Source organism: Sus scrofa, chromosome 3 (assembly GCF_054392235.1).
Source record: "Sus scrofa isolate SSC_HxYL_T2T_F1_AM1 chromosome 3, Sscrofa_HxYL_maternal_Yorkshire_Landrace_v2.0, whole genome shotgun sequence".
NCBI classification, from domain to species: Eukaryota; Metazoa; Chordata; class Mammalia; order Artiodactyla; family Suidae; genus Sus; species Sus scrofa.
In genome coordinates, this window is record NC_139385.1 from 128145147 (window position 1) to 128162832 (window position 17686).

The window sequence follows — 17686 nt, forward strand, 5'->3', positions numbered from 1 at the left end:
TACATACCTACCTATCAACTCATATCCTGAGTAACTTTCTGAGAAAGGGTGAATGGGAAGCAAATCTCCTTAGTCCTATGTATAATCCCCTTTAGGAGATAAGCAAAGCATTCCCCTCTTTATCTAAAAACATTGAATTTGTCCGTAAACTGATGCCAAACTACAATCTTTGTTAAATTTCCTTGACTCTATCCTTCTTGGAACTTCCATTCCAAGTGACTAATACATAAAACAAAGAATGATATTAAACATGATTTATTAAAATGCCACATAAAGAAGTGAACAGTGTGGGCTCTGCCAGTTACAAACTGTGACATTCTATAAAATGTTTAACCTCTCTGAGCTTTAATTTTTTTTATCTGAATATGGAAATAGCCATAGATAATCTAGAAGGTTTTTGTGACAGCTATCAAAATGCATGATAAATACCTAGCATGATGCCAGATGATTTTTTTTTAATTGTGATTTGGAATTGATGAAAAAGGTATCAAACTTCCCTTAATATTGTAAAATTTTTCACCACTCTCTTTTGGTGACATAAAATCTGTATATGATTTCTAAAAATCCCTCGAATAGCTATTTGAATGTATTTGTTTATTTTATTTTATTTTTTTAAATTGTTATTTCCCCAATACAATTTTTTTTCTACTCTACAGCATGGTGGCCCAATTATACATACATGTACACATTCTATTTTCTCACATTATCACGCTCCATCATAAGTGACTAGACAGAGTTCCCAGTACTACACAGCAGGATCTCATTGCTAATCCATTCTGAAGGCAATCTACTATACCCCAAGCCCCCAATCCACCCCACTCCCTCCCCATCCCCCTTGGCAACAATAAGCCTGTTCTCCAAGTCCATGATTTTCTTTTCTGTGGAAAGGTTCATTTGTGCCTTATATTAGATACCAGATATAAGTGACATCATATGGTACTTGTCTTTCTCTTTCTGACTTACTTCACTCAGGATGAGTGTCTAGTTCCATCCATGTTGCTACAAATGGCATTATTTTGTTCTTATTTATGGCTGAGTAGTATTCCTTTGTGTGTGTATACCACATCTTCCTAATCCAGTCATCTCTCCATGGACATTTGGGTTATTTCCATGTCTTGGCTATTGTGAATAGAGCTGCAATGAACATGTGGGTGCATGTGTCTTTTTTAAGGAAAGTTTTGTCTGGATATATGCCCAAGAGTGGGACTGCTGGGCCATATGGTAGTTCTATGTATAGAATTCTAAGGTACGTCCATACTGTTCTCCATAATGGTTGTACCAGCTTACATTCCCACCAACAGTGTAGGAGGGTTCCCTTTTCTCCACACCCCCTCCAGCATTTTTTATTTGTGGACTTATTAATGATGGCCATTCTGACTGGTGTGAGGTGGTATCTTGTGATAGTTTTGATTTGCATTTCTCTAATAATCAGTGATGTTGAGCATTGTTTCAAGTGCTTGTTGGCCATCTGTGTATCTTCCTTGGAGAAATGTCTGTTCAGGTCTTTTTCCCATTTTTCAATTGGGTTGTTAGCTTTTTTGCTGTTGAGTTGTATAAATTGCTTGTATATTTTAGAGATTAGACCCTTGTCAGTTGCATTATTTGAAACTATTTTCTCCCATTCTATAAGTTGTCTTTTTGTTTTCTTTTGGGTTTCCTTTGCTGTGTAAAAGCTTGTCAGTTTGATTAGGTCCCACTGGTTTATTTTTGCTTCTATTTCTGTTGCTCTGGGAGACTGACCTGAGAAAATATTCATAAGGTTGATGTCAGAGAATGTTTTGCCTGTGTTCTCATCTAGGAGTTTGATGGTGTCCTGTCTTATATTTAAGTCTTTCAGCCATTTTGAGTTTATTTTGGTGCATGGTGTGAGGGTGTGTTCTAGTTTCATTGATTTGCATGCAGTTGTCCAGGTTTTCCAGCAATACTTGCTGAAAAGACTGTCTTTTTCCCCATTTTATGTTCTTGCCTCCTTTGTCAAAGATTAATTGTTGAATTTAAAATGTAAAACAAAGCTTTCCCTCATTAAAATTTTGGGAAACACTAATACCAAGAAGTCTTGAAATAATTTCTTTCCAAACATATTGAGAGGAGAATAATTTTGTGTATGTACTACATGTATTAACAGACTACATGTGGGGTGTTAAATCTAATGACCCATCACACTTACAGGATCACTGTAGTTCACATATCACAGAAGCCTAATAATGAATGGATAAATCTATGCGTGAAGGAAAGATGTTTTTCTCACCTTCATTCTAGGTTACAGATGCAGGATGTTTCCTGAACTTCAGCCACCCTCATTCTACCCATCTCCCTTCCCAGATGAAGTACCATCCATATATTTGCCTTCAGAGAAAGGGATTTCCCTTCCTCTGACTTAAAAAATATATTGTTGGTACCCTGCCAGTTAGCATTTGGTTATATTCTGTCTTGTCTTGTTTTGCTATTGTCTGTGTGTGAGTCATTGTAATGGCAGCTCCATGGAATAGGGGAGCATGTTTGTCATTGATTTTTCTCTCATTCCAACAAAGCCTGGCACAGAACTGGGAGAAATGTGCCATTGTGGGTTTGCACCTTTCAATCTTGTTCTTCTGCAAGCACTGTATTTTCTCTTACCATCCAAGGACTTATTGCTTAAAATGGTGCTCAAAGACCCCTCACATCAGCAGAACAAAATAGTGAGTGAAATTACCCAATTTCTGCAGAACTCATAAGCATCCCAAATGTAGGTCACAGTCATTGCCTGATGTGCTGTTTATGTCATGTTCCAACAAAGCAGCTGCCATGAGTAGCCCAACTCCCGGAAAGCAGCACGGCCGCAAAAAGAGCAGCCATTTGGAAACACATTTTCATTGACAATTTGGGGAAGTTGGGCATTCACTTAAGAAAAAGCCATAATTCTGTAAGAAATGAGCAATTTATGCACATTATAATCAAATTTATTTTTATATCCAGCTACTCCTACATGTGGCATAATTCAGTCTGGGAAATCATGCTAATTAGTTAGAAATCCATTACATTGTAAATCTTGTAGCAGATGCAAATACTGTTTCAAGTCTTCTCACCTCCATAATGCATGTGCTTTTATTAGGATGCATTCCCAACGTGGACAGTTTGTCACTGAACCAGACTCTAAAGTGCATTTGAGGGGAAAACATGAAAACCATTGATAGCATTTCTTTTCATGCACTTAAAAAAAATGCACTGTGCTTTCAACTGTGAGGGCAATTTCACTCACCAGAAGACTGGTCAGAGCAATGAACTTTCCTAATCAAAATAATAAGGATTGTAGCAGTGCTAAATTCGTGCCAATGAAATATAGGCATCTTTGCTGTACTCAACATCTGGGCATGCCCTTTGCAGCCACTGGGGAAGAGTAATGAACCCCAGACTAGGAGCAGAAAGACTGAGCTCTAGAGGCAAGGACAGGTTGAGGGTCACTCTGGCTAAGTCGCTAATCTTTTTAGATACTGGTCATTGTCCATTATAACTTGCAATAATATAATGCATTCTGTCTTCCTCACAGAGCTGTTGGGAATTTAAGCTAAGTTTGACATATACTTTTTTTTTTTTTGTCTTTTTGCTATTTCTTGGGCTGCTCCTGCGGCATATGGAGATTCCCAGGCTAGGGGTCTAATCGGAGCTGTAGCCACCAGCCTACACCAGAGCCACAGCAACGCGGGATCCGAGCTGCGTCTGCAACCTACACCACAGCTCACGGCAACGCCGGATCGTCAACCACTGAGCAAGGGCAGGGACCGAACCCGCAACCTCATGGTTCCTAGTTGGATTCGTTAACCACTGCACCACGACGGGAACTCCGACATATACTTTTTAATTAAAAAACAAAACAAAACACTCAAGTGAGTTTTACCTTGGGGTTATTGAAAATAATCTACCCCTTTAAAAAGATAAAACTAATTGTATAATCTCTATTAAGGACATCATACACTGTACATTAATTATATTTTAAGATAAGTGATAAATAACAGGATCTAATTGAGTAACTCTACTGATCAACTAAGACCTGATAAAAGAGTTAGTGCTGAGTTAGGGCACTGGGGTCCAGAGGCTAATATGTGAGAAGGGCAAAGTTGGTGAAATTCACAATTTAGATCAATATTTTTTTTTAAAAAAAATATTCAACAGAAACGAAAATATTTACTTTTCTCTCATCACCTCCCAAACACCACCAGCACCACCCAGGTCCCCAGCAGTTCCCTCAAGTTCCCATATGCCCAGCCGCAGTGATTGGCACCACCACACAGCAGAAGCCTGAAGCTGGAAACTTAGATTGAGCTTTGCCCTTTCCACTTGCCTTTCTGCCTAGTCTAGAAGAACATCCCCTAATTCTGTATCCTAATTGTCCTTTAAAACAGCTTCATCTCCTGGGCCCTCCCTCTGCTTTACACTTTCTCAGGCCACAGTCTAATTTTCCTTCAGAAGTCCTTTATCACGTCCTAACTGGCCTCTATGCCTCTGGCTTTTCGACCCACAACCATTCCCTTCAAAGCCATCATTGGTCTTCTAAAGTGCAATTTTATTTTAAATGGTTACTTTTAAACTTTAAACTATTTAAATGGCCCCGAGGAGCCTCAAGATAAAGTCCCCTTGTGAATGGTCCCTATTTGTTTCTCTAGCTCTTTTTCTTCTTGCCACAGGCTCTCTGCAGGCTGGTGTAAGTGGCTTTCTAGGGAGAGGAGTTGTCCTGTGCTCGCTCTCACTAGGAGGCTTTTGCAAAACTTACTTCTGACTACAATGGTTTCAGTCCTTCCTTATCAGGTTGGCTTCTTTTTTTCCCCTAGGTTTTCAGCTAGAAGGTTCATTATCCTGAGTAGCATGTCCTTTTCTCACCAGCACTTCTTGACTAGTGCATTCAATGAGTTTGGTAGGACTCTTTGTATTCACATATCACCTATCACACTCCCCTGTATCTGGACCCAGTCGCCTAGGGAACCAGCAGGCCTTTAGGGAAGAGTGCGTCTTCCTTACCATTCTTTGTCCAGAACTTGGCAGGAGTAGGTATTTATTTTCTTGAAGAAAATGTACTGTCGTCACTAAAATGCATGACTACTGAAAACAATCTCAATTAAACAATAGATTTAAACCCTTTTCAGAATGTTCCTTCAACGTATTTTAGAAACTCAGTGATGTCAGTGGAAACTTTCAAAATACCGAAATAACACAGGTTCTTCTGTGACATGGAGAATTCACTTGTACAATGAGAGCAAACTCAGAAATCAAAGCTCAGAGGTTACCTCTGTTAACCGGGGTTCTGAGTTCCTATCTGTGGAAACAACATGGAAGAGAAGAAGAGGAATCTCTCAGTACCTCTCATTGCCCTCCAGACAGATCCATGCCTACCTTCAAAACAAACAAACAAACAAAAAACACATGGCCTCTTGCAAGATATGTTTTCAATTAAACAGTCTAATGATAATCAGTCAATTCTAGAATATTAGGAATAAAACAATAACTAAGATTGAAAGGGTTGGAAGTGTCCTTCTGAGCCAGTGGAGGAGCGTTTAGTAAGTCATTACTCCTTTCCGTCTTCATAATCTTTGACCTTTGAGAATATAGGCAATCTGAGTGCATCACAAAGAACTCTGTGTAGGAGTTAATTAAGCCTTGCAAAGCCCATTAGAGATAAGTATTTGCTGGCCTCTTGTCTTGGTTTCACAGTCAGTCCTGAGAGCTTGCACATGCTTGCTGTCAGACGCTCAGGGTGGGTCCTGGCTTGGTTGATGGAAACAAAACAAAACAAAGGAAAACACTGTTGCCTGTTTATATCCACATTTTCTTGGTTAATTCAGGCCTGGGTGCCAATTTTTGTTTCCTTCAATTAATTCAATTGAGAAGAATTACAGGTGACTATAGCTGGTGGCCCATGACATATGCAAATGTGAACAGTGTATATGAGTCCGGATCAAAGATAATTTCTTGGTTAAGAAGCAGTCTTCATTAGAGCCCACTGGGGACCATGTACATGAGAATCAGACATTCATTCTGTGTTTGAGGACTACAACAAAGGGTTGTTGAAACACCCATAGTATTCAGCTATTTCTGAATAGATCCAGAAATTCTTGTATTAGGAGGAGGGAGGAGAGAGGCCCTTCCTTCCATGCAGATCATAGGCAGGAACTTGCGCAGGGGAACTCATCCATTGCACACATTGCACTAATGATGTTCCTTCTCGAGTAATCCTTGGTATGGTGAGGGGCCAGAAGTACCTTGAGGAGCTGTCAGAGAGAGGCAAAGATTCAGAAGGAGATCCTGGTAACTGACAACTGTGCTAATGCTCTCCTGACTCTGCTCCTTCAGATGTTGGAATACAGAAACTGCCCGTCTCCAAGATGTGCTTAACCTTGCCTATAGAACAGCCAAGTCTGCTGTACCCAGTTATGAGGTAGGTACAGAGAGGGGCATGGTGAAGAAAGCATGATGCAGATGCCCTCTGCCCATGAAGACTGCATTTTCCCTGAGTGCACAGCACACTAGGAAATGAGTCGGCACAGAAAGACTAAACCCTGTGTGATCTGTTTCCCCATCCATGTATTTGACACATACCCAGATCCTTCTGTGTGGGATGTACTTTACCGTGACCTAATGTGGAAAGTGGACACAAATGCAAATGAAACTTGGTCTCCTTTAAATGAGCGTTTGGTTCAGAACTGAACTAAGGGCTAACCAGAAAAACACATACCAAAGGGCAGGGATGTGGATGACTTGTGGAGATCTGTGGGTTAGGGGAGGAAGCCAGGAATAAGAGGGATTAAGCTTGTAAATCCTGTTCCTTTCCTGATGGCCACTTGGGTTGGGGCATGTGTGGAATGGGACTGGGAAGAGAGGCCAGCATTTTTGGGATAAGCCAGTAAGACTGTCTTTTTTTTCCTCTTCCAATGACACTTGGAAGTTTTAAAATGCTACTTTTGATTCCTTCTTTTGATAATTGCTAAGTAGTCAGTATTTTGGTGTTTGGTTTGGTTTTGTTGTACTCATGTACTCTTTCCTTCAAGTATAGACTCATTTTACATCATGTTTCCAGCATGGAACATGTTTTGCCACTTAGCTATGAAAGTTTGGACAAGTTATTTAAACTTTCAGTGCCTTAGTCAATTACTCTAAAAATGAAAAAAAAAATACACATATATCTGTTTTTAGGGTTTGTGGGCATGACATGAATGATTGTACTGTTTAAAGCACAGTGATGTTCTTGGAGCATGGTTAGGGGTCTGAAAATTTTAGGTATATTTTGAATCTTACCATCAAAGTTATACAATCTACTTGAGACAGCACAAGGATTACATGAAAACACAGCGATCTAAAGACAGGGCTGGAGAGTATCAGGGCCTTTTATTGACAGTGATGATTATAGATGATCAGTGTGATGTTATCACAAAGGGATTAGCCTCTGTCAAGAAAATGGCAAACAGAAAAGCAGGAGAATCTCTATGGCTTTGGACCATTCCAGAGAGGAAGCTTCTAGAGTCTTAGAATGGGGCTTGTTTTCATCATGGCTGTTTTTGTGTCTGTGTGTTTAATTTGGAATTGATGTAATTTCAAGTTAGTTTGGACAAAGTTGGGAAACATTTCTGTGTATACCACCTCTTGGCTAAACTCACCCTGAGCCATTGAAAATGTGTATTAGGTTTTTTCTGGACAAACATACCCCTACACAAAGATGTTATGTGAAAAAAAAAAAATGAGGGTCAACAGATCCTAGACAAAGGTATTCTCAGACCTGAGAGTGGTCCCTGTGGCTGCTTTTCAAGCTTAACACTCAAGTAGAATGTTTTAAATCACCTTTCTCTTTTTCCTCCCTCCCTTCATTTCTCCCTTTTCTTTAATAAAAGTGTATTTTTCTTAAAGTCCATGTAGATTCTGAAACCTGAAATTTTTGTATTTATGTTCCATGCTGTTTATGCACTCTTGAAACAAAACCCAATATATAACCTATTAATTAGAAACAAGGCCATTAATAGAAGTTATTTGCATATTAGTACTTTCCTTATATTTAGATAAAGGGTGTATCTGACAGAAGAGTCTATCAGATTGCCTTTTAATAGAAAGTTTCCCCAGCACATAGAAAAATGTGAGTTCCTTTTCAATAATTTCTATATATCTTTTTAGGAAGACATCTGTTGTGTGAAACAAGACACACCTGCATATCTAATTTCAAATGTCAGTGTAGTAAACACTTAAGAACTACTGATGAAAAAGAAAATATATTCTCAGGCATTATATTCCATCTTTCATTCTTGTTATCAGAGGGATTTTTAATAAAATGCCTTACATTCAGTATCAGTTCACAAGTCACTTTCCTATTATTTTATCTGGCAGGAAACTTTCCTAGTTTTCAGCTCAGGAGTAAATGATTCAATGTGACTTATATTCACCACAATTTTATATTATCATAAAACTATTATTCAAATGCCCTGAACAAAGGTTCCTAATCTTCCACAAACGGCATACACTTCACTGCCAGTTTTGACATCTTAAGAAATTAAGCATTTTGTAGGGGTCTAAAGATGCATAGGTAGAATGGTTTTTTAAAGTTTCTTTTTTGGTCAGTGAAGTAAAATGCTGACATCTTACTTTTAACTTCCAAGAAAATTTGCAAACTGTATAGTAAGTACGTGCCTTAAAGTCTAAAGACTTATCTTGGAATATGAAAGTGCGGTTGCAAAAGAAAAAAAGTAATTACTTCATGCAGATAACTCCATTGGATAATCCTAGGTGGTTGATCTGGAATTATGCTAAGATAGAAGAACTGGGCTCTGTTAGGGAAATTATAAAATGAGTTTAAGAAGAAATAAGAAGAAAGGCTATTTTGGAGTTTAAAAACGATGAGTTTGATCTGAACATAAAGTTTTGAATGTTAGAACTTGAATCCTTAAGGCATGGATCAAGTTGATTAAAACTTGCCTATGATGGAGTAATCTTGGGTAAAAGTGAGAGAATTAGCTTTCTCTTTTGGAACAGGCAGCATAGCATCTGTGAAACCCCATGATGGCTATTTCATTTTCTTTGACCGCTGAGTCTTGATAAGAGATGTTCTTTGTCCGTGGAAGTCACTGGGACTACATTTCTGGCTCCTTCCACTTCCACCCATGGTTAGATTAAAGTGCACATAATGGACCCAAATATCCCCTATTTTTCTCTCAGCACTAACTTTATTCACTGGAAATTATCTAAGAACTTATTTGTAATTCATGCATAATTCTCTTTTATAATTTATTTATTTATTTTGACTACACCCATGGCATGTGGAAGTTCCTGGGCCAGGGATCGAACCCATGCCTCAGCAGCAACCCAAGCCTCTGCAGTGACAATGCTGAATCCTTAACCTGCTGGGCCACAGTGGGAACACCTAGTGATCTCTTTTTAAAACATGGTGAGGGTTCCCATATGGCTCAGGAGATTACAAACCCAACTAGTATCCATGAGGAGGGGGGCTTGATGCATGGCCTTGCTCAGTGGATTAAGGATCCAGCACTGTGTTAAGCTACAGTTTAGGTTGCAGATGCAGCTTGGATCTTGAGTTGCTGTGGCTGTGGTATAGGCAGGCACCTGCAGCTCCAATTGGACCCTTAGCCTGGAAACTTCCAAATGCCATGCGTGTGGCCATGAAAAGAAAAAAACAAAACAAAAACAACAACAAAAAAACATGGTGGAAGTAATTTGTCTAGAAAAATGCATTTGGCTTAATCTTATCATCTGGGTTTCTTGCCATCCAGAATCAGCCTATCTGCCAAGCCATAGTGCCCAACACTAAGTCCCATTCTCCAGTCAAAGGAAATGAGTGTTACAACTTGAAAAGAAAATGATCTACATTTGTTGATGGACTTTCATTCTTTCAGTGGGTTTAGGGTGATTTTGGAAGGTAGCTCAAGAATAGCAAAAGTTTCCCTAATTTGTCTATGTAAGGATTTGTTTTCTGCCGTTTTATGGGCCATGCTCATAATATATAGGAAATAGAGCCAATGACCTTTCACCTGTATAATTTTAGGGCTGAAAAAAAGTTTGAAGAATCATTTCCCCAGTTTTATTCCCTTAGGTATGCCTAATTCAGATGCTGTAATCAATTGCGGTTTGAAAAGTTACACAAAAGATGATGTGACCACCTCTGAATCTGGACATTCTTCCTTCTGTAAACTTCTCTGATAATTTTAAGTTAATGTTTTCTATAACTGATCCTAATAAGATAAGATAGATGGTCAAATTTTGTAACAGGAGAGGATCCTGTTGTAGCTCAGCGGAATAAGAACCCAACATAGTATCCATGAGGATGCAGGTTCGATCCCTGGTCTCACTGAGTGGATTAAGGATCTGGTATTGCGGCAAGTTGCAGGGTAGGTCACAGATGTAGCTTGGATCTGTGTTGCTATGGCTGTGGCCTAGGCCTCAGCTGTGGCTCCAATTTGACCCCTAGCCCAAGAACTTCCATATGGTGCAGGTACAACCGTAAAGTGAAAGTATATGTTAATATGAAATAATATATTCTGTGTAATACCGAAGCCCCTGGTAAATGCTTAGGACAAGGGCAAGAAATAATAAAGACTGAAAGAGAAACAAAAAGTCATTCTTTGCAAGTGATATAATTATCTCCATAGCAAACTCAAAAGGACCTTAAAACAATCATTTGAATGGTTAAGGCATTATAGCAGTGCTCCTGGCTAGCAGATCAAAACACAAAAGCCAAAAATATTCTTTAAAAGGCAGTACAGGGAACTGTATTGTTTGGGTCGCATTACTGTACAAAAGAAATTAAAGAAACATTGTTAATCAACTATATTTTAATAAAAAAAGATTTTAAACAGCAAAAAATCTAAAAAAAAATCTGCTAAAAAAGGCCATATATACATCAAAAAAGAAAACAAATGGTACAGGAGAAAAATTAACAGAAGGGTGGCAACCGTAAGAACAATGGTAAATAAACAAGAAAAAAGAAACTTCTCCATTGGAAAAATTGAGCAAAGAATATGAAAAGGCAATTTGATATAAATAGAAAAATCCAAATAATTAATAAGACTGTGAGGTAATGTTCATCACCTTAGTAACAGGATAAATGTAGATTAAAACAAGAAGACATTACTTTATATACCTCAGTGGGTTAAAAACTAAAACCTTCATAACATGAAGGATACAAGACAATGTGGCAACATCCATGCACCATTGGTAAGAGTATAAACTGGTACAGCCATCCTAGCAGGGTTTATTGCAGTGGTGTATGTATGTACCCAGGGACTCAGCAAAACTGCAGAGAACAACATAAATCCATGGCAAGATATTTTGTAGGAAATGCTTGGAAACTTGGCTATTGATAAGTAAAACATGCAATATGCATGCCCCAGAATATAATGTATCAGTCCCAAGGAACATATTTCTGTAAACCAACATGGATAGCTCCCCAGGAACATAGAAGTTAATTTTTTAAAAGGTAGCAAAATAGTATGAGAATTGTATCATTGTACCATTTATTTTTTTTATTTTATTTTTATTTTTTTTTGGTCTTTTTGTTTTTGTTGTTGTTGCTATTTCTTGCTCCCGCGGCATATGGAGGTTCCCAGGCTAGGGGTCGAATCGGAGCTGTAGCCACCGGCCTACGCCAGAGCCACAGCAACGCGGGATCCGAGCTGCATCTGCAACCTACACCACAGCTCACAGCAACGCCGGATCATTAACCCACTGAGCAAGGGCAGGGACCGAACCCGCAACATGGTTCCTAGTCGGATTCGTTAACCACTGTGCCACAACAGGAACTCCCCATTGTACCATTTAAGTATATTAAAAAGCCCTTCTATCTTACCTTCCTTCCTGCCTTCAAACCTTCCTTCTTTGCTTGCTTGCTTGCTTTCTTTCTATCCATCCATCCATCCATCTTGTTTACAAGAATACAAACACACAGAAAATTACAGAGAGCAACACAGTATAAATTTATCTATGTGTCTCCAGCATAAAATTAATATTCTAAAAGAATTCCCTCAGATTTGTTTTAAAGTTAACAAATTTTAAATAACAGATTCACCTTTTTCAAGAGACTCTCTGTATCTAAATAAAACTGTGAAAGACAGCTATGAGACATAATCAGAATATGAGAGAGCTTTAAGTGGTTGTAGAATGCAATAGGTTTGATGATAGGACATGAAAGGTAAAAATAATGAAAACATAATAAAAGCGGTGGCCTTAGTTAGAGTGATACTTATAGTGGGCCATTGACTAATGAGTATAAACAGCTCAGTTTTGTGTATCTGTGGTCCAGAAGATGATGAGAAAAAGTAAAGAAGCCTGAGGACATTCCTGTGGGTATGTGTATACAAGCGTCCAGGTGTTTATTTTGCTTCAGGTCATGTCCATGTACATTTTTCTGAAGTTTGTTTACATTTTCTCTTATCTTCTAACTTGTGAAACTTGGAATCAGACCCTTCACATAATGCCTCACAAAGCCCGTCCTGGAACTTACGTCCTGCCCACCAAGTTATCATTCGATTAAGATCTCACCTGCCTTTCTGAGGTGGCCCTGAAGTGTTATCTCATCACTCCAGTTGGAAGCAATATTTTTGACCTGGATCTTTTCCATTCCTGTTTCCATCTTCTTGGCCTTTCTCCTTTATCTGCAACACCAACACAGACACCTTAACCTTTCTTATCATCTCCATTTTCCTCTTGACTATGTAAGCTCTGACCTTGCTTTTCTGCAATTCAGGATTATATTGCCCATGAGACCTGAGGGCCTCTAACTATTTCAAAGAGCATCTCATTTACCTCTGATACAAGTGTGACTTCCTTACTGTGTCCTGTCTCCCCTTCCTTGCGCCCTCCATGCACATGTGGAGCCTTGATAATCAGAGGCTTCCCCTCCTGCAAGGCCAGATCAGCCTGAACAGGTGAAAAAAAGACTGAGACAGTGAGCTTCAGAAAGGGAATGAGGCTGGAGGAAGGAAGACGTGTTTCTTTGCCAAGATATTCCCACGCAGAAAAGGGGATAGAATTTCTAGTGAGACCTCTTTTTTGTTTGTTTGCTTTTTGTCTTTTTAGGGTCTAACTCATGGCATATGGTGATTCCCAGGCTAGGGGTCTAATTGGAGCTGTTGCTGCCGACCTATACCACAGCCACAGCCACACCAGATCCTTAACCCACTGAGCAAGGCTAGGGATGGAACCCACAACCTCATGGTTCCTAGTCGGATTCATTTCCATTGCACCACAACAGGAACTCCTCTAGTGAGATTTCTAGAAATGGAATTAGTGAGTTAAAGGAAATAATTTTAAGACATTTTAAAAATAGATATTGACAGATGTCTTTTCAATAGGGTTATTAAGTAATTTACATTCACATTTATGTGGCTGTAAATGTGCATCTTTCACCTTCTACCAACTGACATTTCTATGTGTCTATTTAAATCATTGCTAATTTATTGAAATTAATAAATACATATTGCTATTTATTTGGTTCCTCACAAGAGTAAACATTTTTCTTTCAATGGGTTTGTTAAAACGTTCTTTTCCCATTTTGGCAAATTATCCTTTCATATCCATTGCTTGTTTAAGTGCTGGAGTCTTTACATATTTGTTATTCCTTTTTAGAATTGAGTTCTTTCTTGCATTTGTAATGTGTTTTGAGGTACAGTCTAAGCGTAGGATCTACTTTTTTAATAAATTTTTTATTGCTTCAGCTCTATTTACTCTTATCCTTCTACACTGATTGTGGATGACTCATTAATTGCATAGTAACTTATTTTATATATCTTCAGATTGGCTTATTACCTGCATTTAACAGTATTCTTTGGTTAACAGGCAGAATACTCCCCTTTTTGGATGTCTATTTAAAGCTAATAAAGGAAAATAGAATCATATCTGAAAATATTTTTAAATTGGTCTTTAATTCTCAAAATTGTGTTCTATTTCTGTCTTTCTGACATTTTTTCCCATGCACCATAAGTGAAGAAATATTCTGCTTATTGATTTAAAAGCTTGGCAGAAAACTTTAATATATTTCAGAAGAAAGTGAAACAAAATAAATAAGTTATGACCACCCTTGTAGTGTGTTAAAGCAAAGAGTATATTAACCAAATTCAAATATAAGTGTTTGACTCTTTAGTGCTCATCACCAGAAATCAGGCTTTCTGAATGAAGATACTTTATACTTTTATTCATTTATTCAGTCATTCACTAATTTAAAAAGTGACTCCTCAGGATTTGTAGTGGTTATAAAATAGGGAGTAGTTATATGCAGTGGTTATAAAATAAGTATTTTACCTTCCCTGTTTTCTCCTTTTTTGTTGTTGTTTTTCTTTGTTTATTTGTTGGTAATTTGTAGCTGCCCAAAAGGAAATAGAGACTGACCCAGTATAAGGAGACATTCATATAAACGTGCACAGATGGAGTGAACTACCCCTGGGAAGCAAGGTGATCATTGCAAATACATGAAGAGATTGTCCATTAGTCCTGTCCTGAAAGATGCAAACAGTAATCTCTCCTGAGCAGTGCAGAATGGAGAAGATGCACAGGACTGGAAATGGATAGTCATATTCAATAAAAGGGAGAAAGTTGAATAGGAAATTGACAAACATGAGCTTATGCCAACTTAGGCATTATTATAAAGCTATAAAACAATGGCCTTTGAGCCCATAAAAGAAAAAAAAAAGGGCTCTCTAAGAAGTAGTCTTATCCAAACTAGAGTCTTTTGTTTTCTTTTTTAATCTAACAAGCTCTAAAGCTGGCAGTGCCAGAAAATGCGACAGATAGAAGTCAAATATTTTAATATCCTCGTAGATAAAATGTATATACATAAGATATGGGATCCAGGAAGATAAAGGCAAGTATTAACTGGTAGAAGGTATATCTGAAAAGAGTTTGGAAAAGTATAAATCTGGAGAGATTGGTGAAAGCTCAGGATGCTCTCCTATAAATTTTCTATTTTTGCATGTTTATCAGTTCTAACTAAAGACAACAGAAATTTGGATATTAATAAATTTTTTAAATTGTACAAATCAGTGTCTAAGATATGTTGATTATCTAAATATTCACTGAAAAAAGATCTAAACAGACTAGATAAAACCAGATATAAAGATATGAAATCATTACGAATAATAGATCAAAATTTAGATCTGAAAAGACAATCGCATGAGTACCTGGGGGAGACATAATGGTATTAGTTGTCTGTTACTGTATAACAAACTATCCTACAATTAGCAGCTAAAACATGAAACCTTCTTCTTATCAAATAGTTCCTGAGAGTAGAAATCCAGCAGGGTCTTGGTTGGGTGGTTCTTGCTTAGGCTCTCTTGTGAAGTTGTACTCAAGACCTGACTAGGGCTGGAAGTTTTCCTCTGATGCCTCATTCACATGGCTGTTAGCAAAGGGACTGCAACCATTTGGGCCTCTCCATGAAGTTAGTATGTCTTTATGACACAGTGCCTTGCTTTCTCCAGAGCAAGGAATTTAAGAGAAAGCAAAAGCTGGACATCAAAAGTGCCTCTTACAACTTGGCCTTAGAAGTGAAATACCATCACTTGTGCTGTGATGCCTTGGCCACACAGACCACCTTGCTAACTATGACGGAGGATTGCAAGAGGGCTTGAATGCCAGAAGGCGAGGCTCCCTAGGGCCATACTGGAGGTTGGTCATCCCGCATGACATGCTGCAGCTCTGTAAAAATGACTTAGAGGGTTTTTAGCTTAAACAGTTTAAGTCATTGGTGTGACCTGTCTGCCAACAAAGTTTATGTGTTATCAAGCGGCATCAGATATACGAGTGCGTGCACACACACACACAAACACATAATCAATTTTGTATCTGTGAAAACATACTTGTGATCTTAAAAATCAATTTAAAGTGCCATAATTTATGAGAAATAAATACAAACTGGAATATATTTAGCAGAAAAAGATAAATTTGAAAGTACAAAATATTCAATAGGAGAAAGACCTGATGTTCTTAGCCTGCATAAAAGAATCTGTACAGAGGATTTGAAGGCAATAATCAAAGAACTAGGATGGAGGAAAGAAAGTAGACTGGCTTTGTGTGTTTAGAAAGAGTGGGGATATTCACTAATAGGAAGAACATTTCGAAAAGACAAACATCAAGTGCATAAAGGAAATCCTGTCTAATAAAACTGGTATAAAAATAGAGAACCACTGTTTTTTTTTTTTTTTCTATCACTTTCTATTCAAGGAAAAATAAGAGCACTTGATTAAGACACCAATAAGTGTATTTGAGAAAATTTAAGCATCAAATGAGTTGTTAATTCATTTAGTCATTGTTTCAGAAGACAGTGAATGAACATAAGCAGAGAGTTGATTTTAAGACCTGGTTTTAGAGATTGGTGAATGAGCAGGCCAGATCCTCTTACCAGTTTCTACTCGATTGCAGGAAGTACACAATAAATGAGAAAACAAACCAAAAGTAGAAGTTTATTTCACTAAGATAAAACAAGCTAAGGTAATAGAGTGTTATGAAGTATTTGAGGGCAGGCATATAAGCTAGAGTGAGTGGGGAAGCCCTCTCCAGGGAAGAGACTTTTGTTTTGTTTTGTTTTGTCTTGTCTTTTGAGAGCCACACTCGAAGCATATGGAGGTTCCCAGGCTAGGGGTCTAATCACAGCTATTGCTACAGGCCTGCACCACGACCACAGCAATGCCAGCTCCGAGCTGTGTCTGTGACCTACACCACAGCTCACAGCAATGCTAGATCCTTAACCCACTGAGCGAGGCCATGGATCGAACCTGCAGCCTCATGGTTCCTAGTCAGATTCGTTTCCTCTGCACCATGATGGAAACTCCAAGGGAAGAGACTTTAAGCTAAGGGTCCGAATGGCTGAAAGATCCAATTCTGTCGGAATGTGGGGAAGAGGGTTTCTGGCAGAGAAACCATAAAGGGAAGGGCTATTAGCTTAGATAAATGCAGCATATTCTGTCTTACCCCTCTGACTGGACCATCACTAAGGATGGGGAAGGGGTGGGGAGACCAAGCGAAAGGGTTAATAATCTCAGCTTCACAGTATATGGCTTGCAGATAGTCCTACTGAGTTTAGATTTTATTTCAGTGTGTTCAAGAAAATATATTAGTTTTAAGTAGGGCTGAGGGGCAGAGTCTTGTTTATATTTTATAAAATCTTTTCCCTCCCTCCCTCCTCTTCTCCTCCTCCTCTTCTTTCTTCCTTCCTTCCTTCCTTCCCTCCTTCCTTCCTTTCTTCCCTTCTTCCTTTGTCCCTCCCTCCTTTCCTCCTTTTCTCTATTCCTTCCTTCCTTGACGGTATGATTGAACTAAGGACAACTCTTAGGTATAAGTGAATGAACTGATAAAATACTGTTGCTTTAGTTGGGTGAGAAGAGAAGCCATCGAATTATTTGCTGACACATCTTCTGGGCCAGGCTTTAATGGGCTCCTATAAATACAGAGGCCAAAAATAAGCCTTGTACCTTTAAAGAGCACACTGCCTATTGAGGGGTTAGGATGCCCAGCTGGGAGGCAACTCTGATGGTTGGTGGTGGGAGAGTGATCATGTTGTCAGAACAGGAACAAAGACTAAGTGAATGAGAGGGTACCATGGTAAGATGCACTGGCCTGAAAGCTACAGATAACCTTTGAGATTCTTTTCAAGTATGGGATTCTCTGATTCTACTAAAGCTACCAAAGGACTTTGTTTCAGCAGGTTGTAGCTGTGACAGATTATGGCTGTAGG

General features: G+C 38.5%; 1 protein-coding gene across 1 annotated transcript in view; it reads left to right on the forward strand.

The window, feature by feature from the left end:
* The window catches only part of LOC102165540 (uncharacterized), a 1338477-nt gene that overhangs the window by 742650 nt on the left and 578141 nt on the right, over positions 1-17686 (forward strand). The gene's annotated exons all lie outside the window — the stretch shown is intronic.